The 18835-nt window shown below is 40.6% G+C and overlaps 1 long non-coding RNA gene across 1 annotated transcript in view; it reads left to right on the forward strand.

Moving 5' to 3' along the window:
* Positions 1 to 2247: 2247 nt before the first annotated feature.
* The window catches only part of LOC140898620 (uncharacterized), a 189975-nt gene continuing 173387 nt past the window's right edge, over positions 2248 to 18835 (forward strand). The window contains exons 1-2 of the long non-coding RNA XR_012155042.1: positions 2248 to 2316; positions 11266 to 11410. This is a non-coding gene — a long non-coding RNA (uncharacterized lncRNA). The remainder of the gene's footprint in view (positions 2317 to 11265; positions 11411 to 18835) is intronic.

The raw sequence follows: 18835 nt of genomic DNA on the forward strand, positions 1-18835 counted from the left end.
TCCACTGGGCTCCTAGATCATTTTATTTTGTTTTGCATATGTAGGACCAAACCCCCAGATTGTTATTCAATCCTTGCTCTGGCAGACTCTCCCTGGTTTCCATAGGAGTTTTCCAGAGTGAAGAACTGGAATTTGGCCCCTAGTTTGCAATAGCATCCTCACTGGCCATTTAGTGACGTGCCATACTGGAGTTGGCCAGTCTAGAGATGCGATGATCAAGTGGGGCTACCTCACTGGCCTGAATATCTGTGACTGCATCAGAGAACCTCAAAATATGAAGCATTTCCTGCGATGCCAGCTGCTTGAATGCAAATTATTTTCCAGTGACCTAGCAGAGTGCAATAATAGGGGAATGACATGCGCATGCATGTGGTGGGAAGCAGCACGAGGACATGATAAGAAGTAACTCATCCGTCTCCAATGGGCTTTCAAGCCCCAATTCCATAATTACATTTTCCAACTGTATGTGAATGGATTGGCATAGGGTAGCTGCTGAGCTGAAAAATTATCATCCAATTAAATTCAAGATCACTTGAGGAAAGTCTAGAAGTCTCCTAGCAAGTCCATGTTTAGGACCAGTGCCATGAGTGACACGCAGAATGTAATGCTAGCAGATGGTACTTGTCTCTTGCAGAAGTCCCCCAGCAAGAGTCTTCCTAAACAGACAACATACAACCAACGTCACTAGTGACTTTGGTGCATTTAGCTGAGTCAGTGGAACAGATGGTGGCACAGCTGTTCAAGCAGTTTCAAGTGAGAGCTGGACACCCGGTGGAGATGAATGTGGGACAGTCCTCAAGTGGTAGTTAATTCTGTAATTCCGACATGTGTAGAGTGCTTTCCTACTACATGTGCATATGTCTACATAGAGATTAACGCTGTTGTTTTCAGGCAAAGGATAAGTAGGCTTCCAAAGTTTTGGTGCTTGGATTCTGAAACTGATAGTAACACTATAACTTGTATTTCATTTTAATTGTTCTCTTAATAAGTGATTGAATCCTTAATACTGCTGCTTTAGGATTCAATTAAGTACCTAAATAGAGCCTTGAGAAAAAGAATAAGAGTTAAACTGTAATGGAAATATTTGATCAGATATAGAGGTGTTTCACATCTTATTTAAATTTGGTTTTGTTTGTTGTAAATTTTATGAGTTTTGTAAGTGTTATGTAGATTTAGTTGAATATGCAGTGCTTTAAATTCTTACAGGAATTACATCATCTGAAATACAGTGGTGACTGAGGCATAAAAACCTCCTCTTAATTAAATGGGAAAAACCATCTCCCTTCCTCCTTTGCATTTGTCTGTTAAGCAACAAATCTTGATAATTTAATTTCTTTCTATGTGACTACAGTAAATATAAAAAGCTTTTAAGAAGCAGCAGTCTATCTTGTTTTGCTTTAAAGATCATCAAATTTAAAAAGTAATTTAATACATATAGTAGCTGGACTTGATATGCCATTTTCAGTTGTTCTCACTGTGTTATGGATAGCCATGACGTATACAATGCAGGACAGGGAGCCAGTTCCTATTTTTGTTGTTGTTAAAGCTGATCTGAGGAGACGAAAAATGCTGCACATAGTCTGTTGAGAGAGAAGTCTGAAAAGCCCAGTTCTGAAGAGCTCTTTACCTAGGGTGTGCAAAGATTTTGGTGTGAAATCTCCATAAAAATCAAGATCTGGGTGTTGAGGCAAAAGAACATTTCTAAATTCATTCTCTTCTTGATCCGACCCGTAAAAAAAAACCAGTTTGATTTTTAAAGTTATCAACTTTGCTTTTGAAAACAGATGCTCTCTCTTTTATCACTATATCTTCTCCAACTACCTTAAGCTGTGATCACAACAGATCTCACAAGATGAGAGTGGAGTCCGATAAATGCTTGGTTGGTGCTTCGGTGGAAGACCTTTGAGGAAATATCAAGGCGCTACAAGAAGAGGTGTTGGTGTCACTCTTTTCTTTTGGGGCTATATTGATGTATGTGTCCCAGCTAGGTGTGCAGGGGACAGTGTGCTGCTTGAGGCTTTTTTTGGGGAAGAGGTCCATGTCCTTGTCAAGTTCCTGACCACTTGATCATGAAAGACACCTGTGGCCCTTTTTGTGAGGGGGATAAAAATTGCAGTTTTCTCTATTGTTTTTAGCCTATGTATATTTTTCATAGCATTTCAGCTGAAAACAGAATTCTTTATTGTGTTCTAACCTATTATAATGTCCTGCTCATATTTTGCAGCTTGCAAGGAGGAAAGAGGATGTCCTCTTCTGTCTTGTCTCCCCAAACTCTTTATTGTTAACATTAACAGTAGAATCTGCACAGTTTATTAGGTGAGTGCTTGCCACCAACTTAAATCTTCATTGAGGGCTTCAGCATTTGTTGAGGGCTCCTGGAACTGGGTTCTCCTGAGATGTTCATATTCAGGTCCAGATACATTTAAAGGGTTCAGTCTTGCAAAGCACTGAGCACTCTGACTTCAATCCTGCCATGCACATCATCATATAATTAATATATGTGAATACTTGGTTCCACTGAAATCCATCCCTTGTGCTTTAAAACTTTCCTGGGTTGGGGCCAGAGAGCTCAGCATCTTGCAAAATCAAATCCAGAGGCACTACTAGAAAGGGGTTAAAACAAAAACTACCAACCTGTCTGTAATGTTTCTGCTTCATGTACCTTTTTGGTTCATTGCAAGTGTTTTATGAAGAGTATATTTAAGGTGGAGTTAATTTCTCTGAGTTTGGTAATGGATTGATCTTCTTGTCTATGTCCTTCCATGCTTCTGATCCTAAAATCTATTAAATGGACCCCAAAGAGCCCTATTGCCATCATGTCTGTTAGGGATAAAGAATACCTCTGTTTAAATACTGAGGATGCTTGCTGCCTGTTGAACAAGCCATCATCTCTAATTACAAGTTTTGATTAGAAGGGGCAGATGTTTCGAGTGTTCAGGATACAATTGGATTACCCATGTTTATTGAATTTCATTCTTAGAGTAATGTATATTCTGGGGGGAAAAATGCCCACAATGATGCTGGTGTCATTTCCAGTTAGGTGCAGAATGCCATTATGTACAAGGCAACTAATGGACATCCTTAAGAACAGACTTACAGGAGACCATAATTGAGGCCTTAATGATCACAAGGACAATACTAACCATGTTAACTATGTCATTTGAACTCCTAAAGGGAAGGGCCAGAAAGCCATTGGCAGGAGAACCGATTATATCTGCTGATTTCAGCTAGTAAAAGCTGTATACTTGCTTAAAAGGGTAATTTATCATAGGATCACTGACTCACAAGGTAGCATCTGTCATTTTCTACCACATAAGCTCAGTATTAAATCATCATCACTTAGATTTTGCTTTTTCATAACCAACAACATTTTCTCACTCTTGCAGCAGGAGTCCTGAAGAGATGCCTAATATTAAAAATAAAATGCTAATGGCTGAGGAATTTGAATATAATCACTTATTAATACAACTGTCTAACAGAGACTGATGAAAGTCTGAAAATTAAGGTCCAAAAAATCTTCTTTGTAATTAAAGGATTTAATGAACCTGTACATCTTAAGAATAATTTATACAAGAGGAAGAAGTGCCAAAAAAATTCTATAGGAGAGTGGAAAGTTGCCCCCCACTTTTTTTTTTAAGCTACATTGTGGATGGAGTAAGTTGCATGCCAAGATTTTCATGAAAGAATGTCTAACATTTTTCTCCGAAGTCCATATTTAGGAACTTATATATGTGACCCAACACTCCCAAAGTGCTGAGCATCCAGAAGGTCCCATTCGTGCCAGTGTATGTCTACTAAAGTTTAACACGAGGCTAGTGTGTAAAATCTAGTTTAGACAGAACTCAAACCTTTGTACTTATGCTGCAGCTTAGAATTAAGTGCAACTAGAAACAGACATCTGTGTCCCGTCTACAGTAGAATTTGATTTTGTGTGTGTTAATACAAGTTAAAAACATGATTATAATGTCACGGGTAGATATGGGACTTAAGAACACAAGAGCCATTGATTTTGAAAGGGGAACTGTGCTCTTAAGTCCCTTAGAATCTTTCTAAAATCATACCAATACCCTCACTGAGAGTTGCTGGGTGCCTATGAAAATCAGGCCACTCACTTAGGCTTCTAAATATGGATTTAAGAGCCTAAATTTGAGCCCATGAGTTTAGAAGAACCATATCCTGAATCAGATCAGCTAAATACTTCGGTAATACAAAAATAACATTTCTGCCACAACAGGATCTCATAAAGCAACGACTGAATCAGGAATCATTAGAAATGTTGCTTTCCCCCTCCTCCTCCTTTTCAGAATCTGAGCATATAGTGCCATATAAAGAAAAAGGTTCCCTTTGTCCTTGAAATGCGATTATATTTGCTAATATACTTTTGTCTGCATACTCTTACTTTTCTTCTGACCTCCAAGCAAGCAGACTGTTGTAAGCCCTCCAGAAAAATAAGGGTGTTGAATAAAATTGCATTTACTTTGTGCAATCTCTCTCCATATTTATGGTGTTCCTCAGCCGTACATTCTCACATATGTTCCAATTATACAAAAAATTGCTTAAAGGAGTTTATATATTTTTTAAAAGGGCAGATGAAACATCACATACAATATTATCAGAAGCTACCACCATCCCCTCAGAAAAGAATAAAAAAATCTCTATTAAAATTGCCATAATGTTCCTGGGAAAAGGTTCATGCTGATAGTGCATTCACCTGTATTAACTACCAATCTTTGGCTATTCTGAGGTGAATGTCTGTCTCTTCCTTGTTTTCACGAATAACTCTCTGAAAGGTTTTGGTTTTGTCCTGAAGTAGAATAGGGGGGAAAATTTAGAATCTTGAAAATTTTCATGGGATGGGAAAACCTTTTCCTGCCCCGCTATATTAGTTATGTCTCATGTGTGTGCTATTTTAAAACATACAGTTTTTACTCCATGGTACATTGTTTGCTTTAAGTACAACTGGTATGGCTAGCAGCTTTATCATATCAGTGCAAATCTCTTCAGGGCTTATGCCACAGTAATAATTTATTTTTACATCTTCAAAACCCCACAAAGTTTTCAGACCAAAAATGCCTTATATTTTTTTATTTGGCGAAGTTTTTTCTGATCAGTTCAGCTCCCAAGGGCTATTGATCCCATGCTAGGATAATATGTTAGACCCCATATATGCATAAAAAAGGTATGTCTGGACCATATCTCAGAGAAGACCCATATGAAACTGTTATGAAAAAGTGTACTATTGCCTTAGGTATGTGGCTGGTTGAGCGGATTGGGCAAATTGCTTCACCTCTATTTTCCCTCCTAGCCTTTGTCTTTTCTACTTAGATTGAAAGCTCTCTTGAGCAGGGACTGCCTTTTACATTTGTACAGCACTTGGCACAATGGGGCCCTGATTTCAGTGGTGACCTCTTGGTACCCCTGGAATACAAATAATGACAGGTAGGAGTTGGGAAAGGTCCTAGGCAGAAGCTCTACTGTGAGGACGTGGGGAGGGGAGAGAGAGAGACTGTAGCTTTAAGCATATTACATTTTCTTCTATGAGAATAAAATTCCTTGTTCAGTGTTAGAAGAAAATGATTTCCTGTGATTCTTTACTGTTTGTTACCTAGTTATCCGTCATCTGTCCTGTTTTCTTTACTGAAACGGTCAGCGGTCAACAATGCAGACTCCTCCCTTCCATTCCAAATGCCAAGGGCAGGGAAGCTATATTTTTAGGAATGCAGTCATGGTTTAAAAAAAAGGCATCCAGATAGATAACATTGGCCATATTGGCAGGTAGGAAGGCATGGAAATAAGGTTGCCCACATATATAGTAGTATGATTTTTGTGGTTGAGCAAAGGGCAGATAGAAAAGATGATATAAGAATTTGATTCCACCAGGGCAGTGTTCAGTCAATTGAGAGTGAACGACGAAACAAAAGACAGAGGACAGCACCACCTAGTGTTTCTGGAAAAGTCTAAATAAATGTGCATTTCATGAACTTGTCTAGTACATTTTCCGTCAGTGTGGACGTTTAAATACATTCTTTCTAACATGCTGTTGATCTACCCATAGAAAAACAGTAGGTCAGATCCTCCAATGTGTTGGGCTGCTTTGCATTGCCCCATTGGCAGACAGTGTCTGCATCATTACCTGGTGCAAGGGGGGATGCTCTGCTGGAGTACAGCCAGGGTAGAGGATCCTTTCCAATACCTCTCCCTGCTGCTGGCATATGGGATATTTCATGGCCAAAGTGAATGGGGTCGGAGAGCCCCAATGCTACTCCCCAGTTACCATTTCAACCTCTTAGGGTTGTCCATTGGAACCTGTGTATTCATTACAGCAGTCCTTAGGCTGGTCTGATTTATACTGGGGGATAGGCCCTATAGACTCTTCAGTGCTGAGACAGTACAAAAGTAAGATTTTATGCAATGTTTGCACCACTTTGCGACTCCTCCCCTACACCTCAGCCCAAACTGCACTTTTCAAAGTTTGGCCAGACCCAAGGATCTGGTCCCAAAATCATGCAGTATCCTAGTAGCATAGTTAGGTCCCCCAGCAGACTCATGTAGGCAAATCCTCATGACTGTTACCTTTGTAGCTAGTGATGCTTTATTTTCTTGCCCAGAATGCTTAGGAAAAGGAAGCAGAAAAAAATGAGCTAAAAGCAAAGCTTCAATCTTGTCTTTGAATGTCTTGCTTTACTGTAGATCTGGGTGTGCCGGATGGTGTGTGAAAATAACCCTTTGCATGTAAATGCCAATATATTTAGTGGTGGCTTATTGGGGGTCACATGACTGTCATGGTAGAGTGAGGAATTGGACTCTGTGAGCTCTGACTCACCCCTTCCCTAATTTTCAGCAACATTTGCAGCAGAGACCTGCCATGGGATCTAATGCCTCTGATTAGATCTGAGGGAGTCCAGGAGAGCAGGGGACAGGTGAGAATAGAGTGTAAGGGGCAGGACCAGAGAAGATCAGACTAGGGTGGAGGCCTTTCCTCCCCAGCCACTAACTGGAGCTACACTGTCAGCGCTGCTGGAGGCGAACAAGAGGCCCACTTGCAGCTGGGATATATAGGGAAAGGCAGTGGTTTCACCCCCGCCCTTACCTGACAGTCTGGTAGCAGGACTCTGAGACAAGCTCTCCCTGTTTGCTGGGAAGATTTAAAAAAGAAGTGAACACATGGCCCATCTCCCTCCACAGGACTGCAAGGACTCTCTTCCCCTTTTTCCTCCAGAACTTCTTGATCTTGCAGCCAGCAAGAGCCTGCTTTGTTCTCCTGCCAGAAAGCTGAGGAGTGGAGGGACTGGGAGGTCTACCCTACTTGGAGATTCCAGAGAGCAGCAGCAGCTGTGCCAGAATATATAGAGGGTAGGACTGAGGGGTACAGCAGGTGGCCTCACAGTTAACATCTATCCCAGAAATGTGGGCAATGGCTGGCAACTCTGGAGGAAAAACACAAAGAAGGAGAAAGGAAAGGAAAATAAAAGAGGATAAATGTGAGCCAACGTGTCGGAGCTGGAAGAAGATGACTCAGCAGCCATGGGGGTTGCTAATAAAATAGTGGCACAGATTACTGCCAGCCTAAGTGTGGTGCTGGAAACACAGTTCAGCAAGTCTGAAGAGAACGTAAAGGACAAACTGCACACAGTGAATAGTCAAACGAGGAGTAGCCTTTGCAGACACGGACATTAGAATCACCGGCATTGACGAGGACAGGCAGAGTCAGGAGGACAGATTTGCTATCAGTCACTGGAAGGTGGTCACTCAGGCCTAGTGGTCAGAGCAGGAGTCAGCAGTCAGGTGCCTGAGCTAAGAGTCAGAAGCCAGAAGTTGGACCCCAGAGTCAGAACTGGGATCAGAGGCCAGATGCCAGAGACAAGGGTCACGGCCCAAAGTCAGAGATCAGAGTCCAGGGTCAGGCAAGACAGGAGCGGGGCGGGAGCCAAGCTGAGAACAAGCAGGCACAGAAGCTTTAGCAGCCATGGACAAATGTTCTGAACAGCTACTGATCATCTGCTACTGCTGGGCTTAAGAGACAGTCTGCAATCAAACCTTCAAACCAATCAGGTGGTATAGCTAATCAGGCAGCCTACTACAGTCCAGCTGTGCTTGTTAGGTTGCCCAGAGCCTGGCTCTCATTCCTGAGACTTGCAGCCCTGGAGTCTCAAGTCAAAACATTGACTGAAAAAGTGGAAGATCTGAAAAATAGGGGCTGTAGAAAAGATATTAGGGTTGCTGGAGGGGGGAAAAGGCAAATATCCCATAGAATACTTTGAAACATGGATCCTGCAAGCTCTGAATCTGTTGGTCAAATCAGATAAAATTAAGATTGAAAGGACACACTGGATTGGGGATCAGTGCACAACAGAAATTTGACTAGCCCAGTTCCTGTCATAGTATGGCTATGTGACTTCAGATTCTTGACACAGCCAGGAAGTTGAACAACTGGAGGGCAAATGAGTCTCCTTCTATCAAGAGTAATCTATAGGTGTACAGAGGAAAAGGCTGATTTATAGAAGTCCATAAATAGCTCCTTAGGGGAAAATCTGTCATTTGCATTTATTTTAAAGCAATCCTGAAACTGTAACAGTGGCTTATTGCACTGATGGCTAGCAGTGCGGCCATAATAGGGTTGTGGAGGAGCAGAGGACTATGAACCTCCTATCCTATGTTCTAATCTTGTTTGTCCTTCTGTATAGCTTTGATCAAAGCAAGGCCTGGTTTTCAGAGTTGTTCAGCACCTGTAACTCAACTGCAATTGGTGGGATTTCAGCACTTCTGAAAATCAGGCTGTTATAGGCCAGCTGAGACATTGTCTCCACTGCTTTGCATCTTATGTAGCCATTTCCACCAGGGGAAGTGGCAAAACTACCATTCTAATCCAGTTACTCGTGCTTGGCCTTTGCTTTGCACAAATGTAAATAATTAGGCAAGACGCAAGGCAAATGAGAGTGGCAGTGTCTGTTTCTTCAGACACAAAATGAGGATAGTGACTGTCACAGAATGGAGATACTTTTTATGAAGATTTTCATCCAAAAATCTCCATTTTTTTCCTCCTGTTGGAAAAACTTCAAAATTTGGATTTTGGATCAACTCTAACACCAACCTCCTGGGAGTGTTTCAAGGCTGAATTAATTCGTATTTGTTCATAAACACTGAAGAGTTTGTGCACAGAGTATTAGTATTAGCTAATAGGCATGTCAGGTTCTTTATTCCAATCCCTGTTCCTTCTCCTATGTTTTTTTTTTTTTCGAACTCATCCATTGGTAATATTCAGTCCTCTTGGATTTTCAAGTACGCATCAAATGCAGAAGAAGCATTAGCTATGTGACTCTACCCACTTAACAGCTCAACCCTGTGTGTCATTCTCCCATCTGTCTGCTGGTAATATGCACATGATAATGAAGCAGCAGTGGAAGAATGCCAACCTTCAGACTTTAAATTTAAAGAAATGAGATGAAATTGAGGTTTCTATTAAAGTGTTACTAACATAGTTCTATCCTGTCAGCAACAGAGAGAGCAGAGTAGCGTATCTCCCAAATTGGCTATTGGACTTCTTTCTCTGTGGTTAAAGACCAGCTGTTACTCTTATATGAGTGTGCCTCATCTACTTAGAGAGGAATGAATCAGAATTAGAATGAATGCACTAAGAAAAATTAGGTCACCTTTAAGTGTTGTGCTTTTTAATGGGTCTGTTTAGAGATGAGCCCCAGTTGAAACCCTGACTCAAAGCACACCTCAGCTTGGAAGTTTGGTGCCAGATCAGATCATTGTGGCTAGTCCCTCATGGGCTGAACCAACCTGTGCAGCCACATACCTTGAAACTCTGGGAAAGAATAAATTTGATGCTGAACTTTTTTCCTTGAGCTTCTCTTTAGTCCTGTAATCCCAGATAAGTACTAGAGACGTTGCTCTTCATTACCGAGCCCCGGAGTAACACAACAGACCACCATGGTGTAGTAATAAGCGATGAGTGAAATTCACCCCTCTGCTGAGGATCAACATTCATGTGCCACTCAAATCCTGATCATGCCAATATTTGAGGGCTTAGGATAGCTGTGCTGACCCCACTACAAAGGCATGAATTTAATCCGTAATCTTCAGTAGACCCGTCTGAATAACAACAACAAAATGACTGGATAATTTTGCAACTAAAAGTGCTGAGTTCAGTTTGCTGTGCTTGATGGAGGACTATTATTTGGGTTTTGTGAGGATTCTCAAGACCCCATTTAATTCAGGAAAATGTTTGTGAATCCCAATATCTTCATAAAAGTTAGCAATGAATGGTTATTCCTACAAAAATTCTTAGCTATTCATTATTCTCCCACTTAAAAAGTTTCAGCCATCCAACCAGAGGGCAAAAACAACATCCATGTGACTTGGGTGATCAACTGCACAACACAATTAATGCATAGCAAACAGCCTAAGTGACCAGTTCACATACAACTCATGGTCTGAAAATTACTCATTCAAAACACTCGGTGGACATATGAGGATAACAAATATATTGGAGGACCAGGGAGGATCAGTGAACAGCTGGCTAACAAAAAAGGCTAAATTAGCACTGCAACATTTCTAATTTCATATTAATGATTACAGATGAAGTCTCCTTTTTCTGTTTGTTTGTAAACTCTATGCTAGCCAGGTATATTGAGGCCTGATTAGAATTTCAATGAATTGATCACTTCAGTTAATTGATTTTAAAAAACAATAACAACAGCAAAAGCCAATGAAACTTGCAAACTAAAAAGAAAGAGAAGAAAATACTGTCTGAAAATTTTTCCTTTTCCTAAACTGTATAATACTGCCTTAACTGTTCGGTCTTGATCTCTAAGCAAGTAGACGCTTTGGTAGACTTTGAGAGATGTTAATTGATTCCCTTTGTTGTTGCTTGATTGTTGAAATTCATTATTTTTAAGTTTTCTGACCTGTGTTGTTTACATTTTGTTTCTGTTTGCATTTATCGGCACACTCTAAGGCACTTTCTAAGGAAGGTACAAAATGTAAACCACAGCATTAATCAAAAGTAGTCAAACAAATGTGAAAAAATAGACTGCATGGAGGAACCTCCTATACCCTGATGAGCTCCAAGCCCTAAAAACGTACCTCAGGCAGCCCTCTCCATTTCCCGCACCAGGGCTAGGCAAGTTTTGCATCTTCATTAGCAGCTCATGGGGGATGAATGGGGAAGTTGGCACCTCTCAAAGCTGCTGTCCCAGACTCTCTGCAGCCTCATTTAGACTCCTGTGCATCTGTTACAGCTGGTTCATATTTTTTCAGGTGTTCTTCACCACTGCAACAGCTTAGAGGCTTACAACTGTAATGACAGCCGAAGTACTGGAGAACAAGACCGAGAGGTGCCAGTTGAGTCTGAACCCTGTTGCAGGAAGGATAAGAACCCATTCCAGGGCCTGCTCCATCAGAGGTATGTGCTGGGGTTTAATACCTCTTATTGTTTCCATGTGATCTGTGTTGTATGGAGGCCTGGCCGAATCTTTGTGTTTGTATTTTGTGTGGATTAAAGATATTGTGTCAAATCCTTGGATGGTACTTAGGGTATATCTGCTCTGCCATTGGAGTTGTGATTGTAGCTCAGGTAGACATACTCCTGCTCGCTTTCATATAGCGAGTGTGGTTAAAAATAGTCGTGAAGAAGTAGTGGCATGGACCCTGCCACAGGCTATACAAGCATTGCTAGTCCACTCTGGGGTCTCTGCTGCCGCATTTTCACTGTTATTTTTAGCTGTGCTAGTTAGATTAAAGCTAGCAGCAATCACACCTCTGATTGCAGTGTAGAACTACCCTTTGAGCGTGGGTAGGTGCTATCTTAAATTGTAATGAACTAATTTCATATACATAGCAGTACAAATACCTGTCTTGTCACTTTTGGTCACTTCAAACCTGGCTGGACTTGAACCAGCTTAATAGATTATTACTAACTTCCAAAGTCAGCCAATCCTCTGCTCTGTTCTAATTGAAATTTGAATGTGTTTGAGGCTAGCAATTGTGCTGTTTTATTCCCTTTTGGTTAAGGAATCATCTTCCTTTTCTATACTGGTGAAGCTGGATCTGTTCTAGAGTGGTGGTTTTTGTGGTAGTTTATTTTTAAAGTAAAAATTGAAAAGGTATCTTGGTGTTTGCTGCTTTAAGCTGCGTTTGAACTGCAAAGCACCTTGGGTCTGTCTCTGAAGAGCACTGTGTAAACGTAGCGGTTTATTATTTATTTATAAATCACAACACAGCACTGACAAGCTACCTCCCAATTACAACAGTAACCAATCTACCTCAGCACCCTTGTCATTTCAGTTTCCCATATATCTCTTCCCTATGTCTTTAGTCATGTCTCCTTAGCTCACTGCTATGGTTGCTTGGTAACATTAAAGTTATCAGTCTGGATCAAAGGTACCAAATCCACCAATGCAAGCTCATTCACCTGTTAATTTCCGATCGTTTAACACAGAGTTTTCAAGTGCCACTTTTTTTTTTCTTTCCCATGAGAATTTTGGTGACCCCTGCATAGTCTGTTTACTCATTTCTATTCAAAATGTGCAGGGACATTTTAGTCCTATGTTCTATAATGCCAAGACTGTGTTCCTAATATGACATTAAAGATTTACTGTATTAGAGATTTGCCATTGCAGCCTAGTAATTTATCATATTACACTTCACTTCACTTATAATGTGCATGATTAAAGCAGACAATAGGTTAGAGCAGACAAAAAACAGATTTACCAGACTAATGATTGGAGGTGCTGACTGGGGAACTAATTACATGTGAGTGACATCAAAGTGGAGAAATGCTTGTTGCATAGAGGCAAAGAGATCCAAGAGGTATGCCTTGAACTTGGCTGAAATATTAGTAATTCTGCTATTCCACTTGAGGTTGTAGAGATTCTTTAGGCAATAATCAAATGAGTTTCAAAGATTTCATGTACTTTTTATGAGTAAAGGAAGAACAGTTACCATATCCAGCTTTGGGTTTGTCCTTAAAGCAAAGTTCCATGAATCTCCTTTTAATTGAACTCAATTATTCCTCGTGGAGGATCATGATCCACAAATTGTTGGGAGTGGCTGAGGCAGGGATAAGGTTATTCTTTCAAAGGAACCATGGGCCCTGTAAGATGATGAAATGACCCAGAAGGAAAAAACATAGTGGCATTCAGCAGGGTTTTCTCCTTTAAAGACTGTTTAGATCAAGAAAGCAAAGTAAGACTAAAATAAACAAAGAACAAATGCTCCACTACAGGGTTCAACGCACTCCTATCAGCCCAGGAGTTGGATTTCCCAAAGGCATTGTTGTTGCTGTGTCTCCCAAGCTTTCACTGTTATAAACCCTGCACTGAGCATCTGTCTGCAATCCCTTATTCACCAAGGAAAACTTAATGCCTCTGCACTGTCTCCCTCTGCCACGCTATGCTTAGGGGGGTAAAACTTTGGGGAAAGCCATGGAGTGTCACACGGTGAAAACTGTCTATGTATCATTTCTACTCCTCCCCCTCTTGACCTTCCTGTGTACTTCCTATGTGCTTTGAGCAGGGGGTTGGACTAGATGACCTCCTGAGGTCTCTTCCAACCCTAATCTTCTATGATTCTATACTCTAGCTCGAGCCAAAAATTCATGAAGTCAATGGGCTCAGTGGGTAAACTCCATACTCCCCAAATGGGAAATGGGGGAACTCCATTTCCTGTCAACTACACTACTGAATGGGCTGCATTATAGAAAGGGGCACAGTTTGCTTCCCTCTCTTCTGCAGGCTAAATCAGCACAAAGACAAAAAGATTTAATTTATGCTGTAATCATTGGATAACTCCTTTGCTGGTCACACAGTTGGCTTAGCACCTCTGCTTTTATTGTACCAGCTTTCTGAAGTCAAGACTCAAGAACCTACAAGTTTAAGCTTCAAGATCAACATTTTTAACTTCTGCTCAGCAACATTCCAGATCCAGCCAGTTAATGTATCTGCCTAATACGACTGGCCATAACTTGGATCTCTTGATTTCTGTTGCTCCCAGAACAGATCCACGTTGCAGCAGCAAAGAAGGCAGTTCAGATAGTCTTATTCCTTAGTTTTAAATTTGATTCTGATTGCCACATAGCCATAAAAAATATAAATCCTACAAAGATTATGTAAATTGGATTTAAGTTTTAAAAACTACTGAATGAGCAATAAAACTTCTAATTTAAGCCCTGGACTTAGTAACATCTTGTAGCACTCGTATTACATAAAACATTATATTGCAGTATTAATTCTTCCCAATATAGTAGAGCATTTCCTCAGCAAAATTATTTTAGGAATTTTGCTCTGCATAATAATTATACTACATCGCTGTTCATTGCTATCGAAGCAAAGTTAATTACACAGGGAGTCTTATTGCTCTACTGGCTTTTCATAATGTCACAATTTCAGAAAAATTAAAGGAGGTGTTTCACATTATACTTTCCTGCTAAAAGGAAGCAAAAGGTTATGGAGTTACAGGCAAACTGTATTATTACTGTATGGAACTATCTAAGTCAACTGGATGTGGTGAATAGCTTTGAACTATTACTTCCAGCTTTCCAGATTGTCGTGCTGTAGTGCCCAGGGTATGAGTACAAAGTTCCACTGGATATTATTTGGCAAAATTGAGACTACTGTGAAGAGAATGACTTGGAACGATCAGGAAGCGAGCTTTTGAAATGAACTGCTCTAGTACTTGTGTGAACCACTTTTTGTGGTATTTGCCTCTCCCGCTATTAGTTATCTGTAACACTCAATGCTTTTCTCCAAACGTCGACCTTTATAGAAAAATAAAAGGGGCTGAACACCTAAGCCTAAAGATAAGCGTTGGTGCATGTTTGCTGATAAATCTAGCTGAGATTTTTAATGTTTGGTAATATAAATAAACCATTTCCACCATTACAAACAAAGTACAACTGTGCGATCAGTGTTACCTGCAAGCTAAAGTATAACTGTTCTTTAATAGACTGTATCCACTGTACTTCACAGTACTTCAGCCAATTTAGAGAGAACCTTTTCAATAAAACTTCTGGCAATTAAACTTTAATAGAAATTGTATCAGACCTTTACTGGGCTAGGTTTGAGCTGTCCTGAGGGCAGACTTTCTTTTTTTCTACTGCAGATGTTGGAAACTCATTGGAATGGAAGGATCAATGATATTTCATAACTTTGGTGTTTCAGTTCCTAGTATAGCCATCTGCTTTGGAATTGAAACAAAGCATAAAACAGCTTCTGTTGGCACTGCCTCAAACATCAGAGAGTGGTTGTAGTTAATTCTTAACTCAATTCTTCTTGAAATAAGACTTTAATTATCTGTTATACCACAGGTTTCAGAGTAGCAGCCGTGTTAGTCTGTATTCGCAAAAAGAAAAGGAGTACTTGTGGCACCTTAGAGACTAACCAATTTATTTGTGCATAAGCTTTCGTGAGCTACAGCTCACTTCATCGGATGCATAAAGTGGATGAAGTGAGCTGTAGCTCATGAAAGCTTATGCTCAAATAAATTGGTTAGTCTCTAAGGTGCCACAAGTCCTCCTTTGTTATACCACAGAGTCTGCACAGGCCACAGTCTGTGAAAGAAAGACCTTTAGCAACTAGCCAAATACAGGTAGAAACTTTTTTTTTTGTTCTGTGTTTGTACAGTGCCTATACAATGGGGTCCTGGTGCTACTAGGTCCTACTACAATATAAATAAGAATAACTTAGCATTTCTGTGGTAAAACTTTCAGGAAGGCAGCAGAAGGCCCAGGAGATGGAAAAAATAAATCCTATTTTCATATCTGTGACACCATATCTATAAATGACTTTATGCACAGGGAAAACCTAAACAACTTTTGTATTTTAACCAACAGGGTTGATGTATGTAAATAAATAAAATAAATGCTGATTATTTGCTTAGCTGTATCTCAGGACCTTGCTCCTGTCTCATAGTCAACAGCAGCAGCTCCATAGCTGTCATGGAAATAAAAAAAAAAGTACATATGAAAAATCTGCCAATTCTTGTTCCTCTAATAAGAAATGCCTAAGCGATAACATTTCATACAAAACTAACAAGCATGTGGAAGAGTAGGGCACACTTTGTGCTGTGGATGTTTTCAGTCAAAATGTTTTTTGTGTAATATCTTGTATGATCTTTCAAACTTAAACAGACAAACTGTGAATAAGGCTGTAAATGCATCTAGGTCCTCATGACCTCACAAAACTATTCATTTGTCACTTTTTAACTACTCTAATCTATTTTGGGGGTTGGTTTTTGTAGCCATGTATGGCATATTTCCACTGCAGAGCTAAACCAGGTGTTCTGCACTTGGTGTAATCAGCCACAGTACAATGTTCAAATCGCTCTGTCCTCACCGGCACTGCACTCACCTCTGTGTATCACTAGGACTCATGGGGGGTACATCCTATGGTTCCTCATGCTGCAGTAATCTGAATTGCTTTGATTCTTTCCCAGTGAATTGTGGGAGGACTTGTCTGTCTTTCTGGGCATATGGGGTGGATTGTAGGAAAACGATGGAAGATCAGAACTTGAATGATTTTAGGCATGATCTACACTTAAAAATTAGATCAAAAGCTATATTGCTCAGAGCTGCGAAAAATATTATGCCCTGTGCGATGTAGTTAGGTCAACCTAACGCCCACTGTGGACACAGCTAGGTCGATGGCAGAATTCTTCAGTCGACCTAGTCACCACCTCTTGGAGAGGTGGATTACCGACATTAACAGGAAAAAAAAAAAACCCTTCTGTCAATGCAAGGGGAGCTGCAGCACCATAGCTGTGCTGCTGTAGTGTATACATGGCATTAGCCTGTGTCCTCACTGCAAATTGGGGGTGGGGGGTGAGGGGTTAACCACCCTGAGGGAAAGCAGAACCTCGGCATTAGCTTATAGCCTTGGACAAGCTTGCTGACTCAGGTGGAAAGCACCATCAAACTCGCCTCAGAGGGTTTTGTTTGTGGCTGAGAGGTCGGGCTAGGGATAACACCTGAGTAAAAGCCCAGACTAACTCTGCAGTGAAGACTGATCTAGATTGCGCTGAAGCATCTAGAGCTAGCTACTGTAAAGAACACGGTGAACATACCTGTACATTGATTCTGTCACGGTAAATTCAAATGAAGTCCTGTGCAGGTAGCGTTGGTAGGATTTTTCCCCCTTGCCTTGGATTCACTTCAGCATGTTTGTGGAATAAAGACTGAAAACTCAGTCAGTCTCAAGTCTCGAGCACACTTGAGAAAAGGTCTCAAAATACCCAGACGAAAGATAGCATACATGGCGCTGATAAGAAGAAAACAAAATGCATAACAACGTTGAGAATACTCAGTGGCCCGAAACTCCCCTGCAGCCAGCATTGTTAAAGCTGATTGAGCTTGGGGGAAAAGGTCTGCCTTGTGTACAGGTGCCTACTCTTGCTCTTTAAATAAAGAATTTCCAGCTCACGCGCCTCGGGGAACAAATTAATTAAAACCAACAAAGGATTTAAACATGGAAAAATTAAGGTGATGTGAAATAATAAAAACATTTGGGGCCAGACCTTCAGCTAGTTTAAACCTCCCTGGAGCTATGTCAATTTCTCACCAGCTGGGGCTCTGGCTCTTGCAGAAATGTTCGGGACAAGCATGTTGCTGTTCAACACTGACTCCAGGGTTGTGATTCTGCATGTCAAGTATAGGAATTGCCTGGTAGATAACCGTTTAGATTAGGGATGTATTTGAACCTCACCTACAGAGCTAGATACAATTTTTCCAGAAGTTTGGGTCTAAGACCTGGGACTTGGGGGTCATGCTTTTTCTAGGTTGGTGAAATAATCCTTTCATCCCCCTTTGCCCCCCCGAGAAATGTGAAATTCAAAATGTTGCATGGCTGTGATGTAACAAGAACTGATTTCTTTCCAAAGTTAAATTTTCATATTTTCGAATGCAACGTTTTGAATTTTTTTGCAGTCAAAACTTAGAACTGATTTCCTAGTTTGTTTTTTAAACTAAATTAGAACATCTTTGAAAATATAAAATAATATAAAAACTTTCTTTGTGAGAGTTTCTCCTTTTTGTACATTCCTACTCTGCGGTTTTCCTATCATTAATGAATGTAGTGTGTGCGAATTACCATCAGGAAATATGGGCCACTACCCTTTGAACAGCAGAGCATACTACCATATGCTTGGTCACTTTGTGTAATGTTGCTGACAAGAAAGCTAGAAATGCTCCTTCAATAGATGTTTGTTAGGGTTCGTTCGTTCTTTCTTTCTTAGCCAGTTACATTAGACAGGATCAACAATTGGTAAGGGATATAAACCGTGATGCTTCAGGGTTTCAAGCATCCGCTAAACTGCCTGGGATTAGGTAGAAACTTTTTAAAAATTGTAACCAGATTCTCAGTAATGTAATTTACTGCAATATCTGGTTTGTGAGAGACATCTCTGCAGTCATTCTGGCCTGTTGAGTGCTGCATTTTACAGCACTGTGGGATTCTCATTAAGAGGGTTCTGTCCTGTGTTATACCTTCCTGCCTTGAACTGACATTGCCCCCTGTGCTTATCACTGTCAGGGTCAAACTGTATCAATATCTGCACTGTACAACCAGTAGCAGCAGTTGAATCTCTGAGATGAAAGTGTCCTATGTTTTACCTCATTAATATTGTGTCCATTGTTTCCATATTACTTGCTTGTTGGGTTTGTGCCACTATTCCCAGCCCTGCTGAGTGTTGCAAAGAAATTCTGGAGGAGGCATACCTTGCCTACTTTGACAAGGCAAGCTAAGTGTCTTGTTTCGGAAAGTGTTACACAGGGGACCTTCCTATGCTGGTAGCATTTTCTTGTTCCTTAAGTAGGCTTCCAGGAAGGAGACAAGGAGCC

Source organism: Lepidochelys kempii, chromosome 15, assembly GCF_965140265.1.
Source record: "Lepidochelys kempii isolate rLepKem1 chromosome 15, rLepKem1.hap2, whole genome shotgun sequence".
Lineage (NCBI taxonomy): Eukaryota > Metazoa > Chordata > Testudines > Cheloniidae > Lepidochelys > Lepidochelys kempii.